Below are 5,752 nucleotides of genomic sequence, written 5' to 3' on the forward strand. Positions count from 1 at the left end.
AACAAATGTCAGAATTTTTTATTTGATATTTGGCCAACAAAATGTTTGTGTATAAAAACAGTTTTTAGTTCTCCCCAGAAAATGATGTGAACCACCATGTAGTTGTATCTTCCTGACCCTTGTGTGTCCAAAAAGGGACGTTTTTTATAAAAAGGGGATGAGAGTGGAAGATATAGGAAAGTGGACTTTGTAGAAATAATGGTCCCTATAGACAATGTGTAGAAGCAGAATCTGTAAATTATGATATAAACAATCAGGTAATTTTTATTTAAATGTTGTGATCCTCATAAAAATAATTCAATTTAATTAAAAATTAGAGCAGATTAACTTGAATTAATTATACTTTTGTGGAATATAAATTCGTGAGATTAAAATGCCCTATCTAAGTTTGCTCTGGAAAACACATTCTCAAATAAATAAAATCTGTTCTATTTGATTATTTGTTTTATTTTATCTGTTAAATCCATAACAAAATAATTTTGTGTGTCAAGTTCTTTAATATAACATAGTATGCTCAAAATGGAAGGGTAAACATTGCAATATCAACTTAACATTTGTCATCTTAAATAGTCATTCTGATAGTCATAAGGATGCATTTTAAATTCATTCAGTAACTAGGTATTTAAGTGCATGTTTTAGCTTATGCTGAAGTGTCAGATACGACCCCTCTCATTTGCAGTAGATTAACAGCATATTTTATCACACATAATAGTGCCGTTGGGTGACCAGAATGAAAAGGCCCCTCCTCTCTACATAGTCATTCAGGAACTCAGAATTCTTTCATTATTTTTCTTCACCATTTATGACTCTAAAATATAGACTTGATTTGATAATGGAAAGCATGGTAAGTCCACTGGATTCCGTAAAGATGAGCACATTGCTACACTTTGGTTGTGAAGTGGATGTCTTGGTCTGAGCAATGCTGAGTGGAATACATTTGGGTGGATGAAGGATTCTGTGAGTCCATGGATGGCGGTTTTGGTAGACGAATTTTATGCAAGGAAAAAAATTTATATCCGGGGTGAGAGCCTACTCCATTGAGTACAAACTCTTTCCCCTTATATTATATAAATTATTAACTGTAATCAACATACTATGAGGCACCTGGAGAATCATTGTAGACGTGACATTATATCAAAAACTCAATGTTGATCTGTGGTGCTGTCAGATTGAACACTCAGAGTTGGCTTTTTCAAGACTGGCCTTTAGAATTCAAAGTTTATGTTGCTCAGGCTGTACATTGCTTCTATTTCTGCTACGATGTTCACCTTTTTCATAAGTCCATGAGGTGATGATGAGAGTGGCAGGAAAATAAGAATGGCCAATACCCCCAAAACAGGTCATTCTGTCCACATTCTTATCAACATCCTGCTCTGACACGGTCACCCCATGGTGGGCATTCACATGGAACATACACACCTTTATGTAATTTACCCAGTGAGAGATGTTTATTCACAAAGTTCTTTCCATTTCTTTTCATGAATTCTGTAATCAAGTTTTCTACATGTCGCTGACCATCTAACCAATTCATGAGCCACAGAAGTGTTGAAGAAGTGGGGATTGTAAGATCTAAAATTCCCGGTCTTAAGCAGTCACTGTCTCATCCTCTTCAGTAGCTAAGACTACGTGTGCACGACACAATGCCCAGCTAATTTTGTGTTATTTTGATTAGAGATGGGATTTGACTGTGTTTTCCAGGCTGATCTCACTCTACCTGCCTCAAGAATGTTCCCAGCTTGGCCTACAACATGCTGGCACTAAAGGCGTAAACCACCACACTCAGCAGCTATAATTTGATATTTTAAACGGTATGTAGGGAAAGCTATCGCAAAGTTATCTAGGGAAAGAAAGCTCACGGTCAGGTCACAGTGTCAAACTGTACAGATATAATGTGTGCACATATGTTCGTACATGCTTGCGTTTGTGTGAAGGTGTGTTTTCTGAGAAAGTCCTTCATTGCTACCAGGCTAGGATAGCATTCATGGTCTTCTGGTGATGTCAAATATTGAAATTCCAGGATTTGTGGAACAAGATTCCTAACTGATTCACAAGAGGGTGAACGTTGTGAAACATGATTAAGTAATAAACACTGTGGAAGAAACAACTGGCCACGGACAACAGTGAGTGTTCACACCGTCTTATCTGTAAAACGCTTTGCTCGGAGCATGCTTTTTATTCACTTCATTCTATGGTGACGCATATTGCTACTCTGAGTTGGTGAGAGATTGAAGCTGTGGTCCACTGTGAAACCCTGAAGACTTGCCTTCTGTCTGAGGTAGCTCCTGCCTCTATCCATACCTGTGCCACACACCAATGGAGACTATTCTCTCTGGATAGATGGAAGAAGTTCCCAATGATCCTATGGGCAGAGAGTGAGGCTGTCATTCCCAGGAGCTCTGGTTGAATTGTTTTGAGAATAGTCTTGGAGGATGTCCTGCATTCATAAACAATGTCCAAGGGTAATCACGAAAAAACGCTTGACTCCCTTTCTGTACATGTATCCCCCTCCACTTCTTCACTTACCCTTCCATCAGGGATTTAACTTGTTCCAGGATGACACTTGTTTTGGTTGTCATTGTGCGTCACCTAGCGGTGGCCCATATTGAAAATTTATGCAGTGCTCATGACCAGCCTGGCCAATATGATGAAAACCCTTCTCTACTAAAAATACAAAAATTAGCCAGGCGTGGGGGCAGGTGCCTGTAACCCTAGCTACTCAGGCCGCTAAGGCGGGAGAACTGCTTGAACACTGGAGACAAAAGTTGCAGTGATCCAAGATGGTGCCATTTCCCTCCAGCCTAAGTCACAAAGCATCTGTCTTCAAAAAATAAAGAAACAGAAGAAAATTTAAGAAGCACAGAACAGAAAAAGCTCTGGTCACCTGCGCACAGCTCACTCACTGCAAAAGTGAACTTCTGGGCTTAAGCACTCCTCCTGCCTCAGCTTCCTGCATAGCTGAGAATATAGGCATGTTCAACAATGCTTGGCAATTTTTTAAAGTAGTGCTTATCTCTCTCGTAGTGTTGCCCAGGTCAGTCTCAAACTCCTGGCCTCTAGTCACTCTTCCACCTTCGTCTGTAGAAGTGCTAGAATTACAGGCATGAGCCACTGTGCCCATTCCTATAATTTGATACTTTTAACAACACTTTTTTTGTGTGTGTATATATACTGCTTTTTATTGTAATATGTTTGTTAGTTGAATGAAAACAAACAGTAGCTAAAAAGGTTTCAAATAGAAAAACATATCTGGGTAAATTATTACACAATTTTTGTGTATTCAGATGACAGAAATATGTATTTTTGCACCAATTGCAAATGCAAAGTTAACAATGAACTCAGGGAACTGAAAGGTCAAAAGGAGTCTCAAACATACTCACTATTTTAAAATTTAAGACAAAGACGCTTAGAAAAAACCCAACATATACACCATTATAACAGTCTTTTTTTCTTTTTAATTACTTCCAATTTTAACTGTTTTCTAAAAGCATTAAGACCTTTATTGTAGATTATGTATCATCTCCTCTTTGGCTATGAGATGTGTAGTTTTGTTAACCAGAGACATTAATGAGTTCAGTTTCTGAGACCAGTCATTTAATAAATTATTTGGATCCTTGGGTCTCTGGAAGTTGATAATTCCTGCTAATCTGTCTACTTTAGCAAAGATGGTCTTGTTAACTACTAGATTTGAGAGAAAGGCTTCAGACTCATCAACAGATAGATCCAGAAGCTGTGCCATTCTTTTCATTGTTATCCAAGTATAATACTTAGCCATTATTCTAATATTATGTTCAACAACTCTATTCTTCAAGTCTTTCCACCTTTTTTCACCTTCCTCTGTAGAACCAAAAACATCAGTTGCAGGACTCTCAGGGGAACCTTTTCTTAATTCCATTCCATAGTCCTCAACAAGTGTAGACCAATGCATCAACTCCATTGTGGTAAAAAGCTTTAAAAGATCCTTGTATTTGGGAATTTCTTCTAACTTCTTGTCACCACTTATTCGGTGAACCAAATCGGACTGTTCGTTGTCAAAAGGAGCCAGGATAACATAGAGTACAACACTCTTCAGAGCCTGCTGCCATTTTTCACTTTCTGCCTGTATACAGGGAGTATAATATATTGCTCTGTAGTGCTTACAAATAGACAAATAGGATCCCTCATGTTGATCCAGCTGAATCATTAAATTATAGTACTTCAACTTTAATTTCTCTGTATTTTCTTCCTGGAAAAATTTGGTGTTAATTTTCTTGCTGATGATTTGTGTTCGAATGTAATCCTTCACAGCTAGGCAGAGCCTCATCTGCTCCAAAATAAATTCCACTCTCTCTTTCTTTTCCATTGACCCGTAGGTTTCCACCTGTAGCTCCTGCAAGATGGAGGCTGCCTCTTTCACATCACCGTTTTGTTCTTTTATAGTTGCTATTGTTTTAGTCAGTCAAGCACGCTCAATTTCAACATAAATCTTGCCTTCGGTAACCATTCGTAGAGTATCAATTAATCGAAGTTTGATAGGAAGGTCTGTGATTTCCTCAACGTAAGTACAGCACTGTTGAACCATTTTAGCAACAGCTTGTTTTAACTGACTCCGTCTTTTGGATAAAAGCATAATATTTTCATTAAGTAAATCCCATTCTTTAGCTTCATAGCTCATCTTCACTACTTCAACTAAGATACGAATTGTAGATACCAAAGAAAGAAGGGTTTCAATGACTTCATGAAGTCTTCCTTCCTTGGCTAGCTTTGCACACTCGGGTAGGCGCTGATCCACCGTGGCGCTGTAGTCCACCTCCATCTTGATGATGCGTCCGTCAGCCCACTCCGACCCGCCGTCCGCCATGGTCCCCACCTGAGCGTCCCTTGCTGTCCCCCTGCTTCGGCCACCACTCGTCACCCACACCGGAAGCCGCCCGCCTTAACAACACTTTCTAGTGAAATCCATTACGAAGACATCTAGCAAAAGAAAGCTCACTATCATGATATAAAGTTGTATACATATGGTGTGCTCATGTGAGAGTACCTGTGTGTCTATTTTCTGAGAAATGGTATTCTTTTACCTAGGGGCATTGGTTGAAGAGCTGTGGGGACTGTGTGGGAGGGTGCTCTTGGCCAGTAACATAATCAAACAGAAATCAAAAGACTGGCGACCCCATGTGCCTTCCTATCCTTCCCCTTCATCGCTCACCCCTAAACCAGGGATCTTAATTCCTGGCTGACATGTCATTTGCTTGTCATCTGGCGTCACCTACCGGTCATTTATTGAAAACATAGGTTTTAAACTTGTAGGCAAAACTGGCTGCCCGAGAGCAACCGGGTAAAGCCGTGGTTGGTTTCTCTGGAACCCCACCCACCCTGAACTCAGAGTCACTCCTTCCTTCCCTACCCACAAGGGCTTGTTGACTAGGAAACCTCCACCCTGGCTTGGTCCCATTGTTCTATTATTTTTTCTTTCTTTCTTTTCTTTTCTTTCTTTTTTTTTTAAGACTGGGTTTTGCTTTTGTTGCAAAAGTTTGGACTGCAATGGCTCCATCTGGGCTCACTGCAACATCTACCTCCTGGGTTCAAGGAATTCTTCTACCTTGGCAAAATAAATTTTCTAAAATAACTGAGACCTGACTCAGGTGTTCAAGGTTCACAATGATAAGTGCGTTGTAGCTCCACACTTGGAGATATCATGAACAGAACTATCCTAAATCTCTACAGATGCAGCGAAGCCGGGATGTGTAAACTATATGAAACTAAATGGCACTTCCTA

At 39.6% G+C, this 5,752-nt stretch overlaps 1 pseudogene; it reads right to left on the reverse strand.

The window, feature by feature from the left end:
- Positions 1-3,429: 3,429 nt before the first annotated feature.
- On the reverse strand, positions 3,430-4,912 carry LOC100387732 (26S proteasome non-ATPase regulatory subunit 12 pseudogene; annotated as a pseudogene).
- Positions 4,913-5,752: the final 840 nt, after the last annotated feature.

This window comes from Callithrix jacchus, chromosome 6 (genome assembly GCF_049354715.1).
Source record: "Callithrix jacchus isolate 240 chromosome 6, calJac240_pri, whole genome shotgun sequence".
Taxonomy (NCBI): domain Eukaryota; kingdom Metazoa; phylum Chordata; class Mammalia; order Primates; family Cebidae; genus Callithrix; species Callithrix jacchus.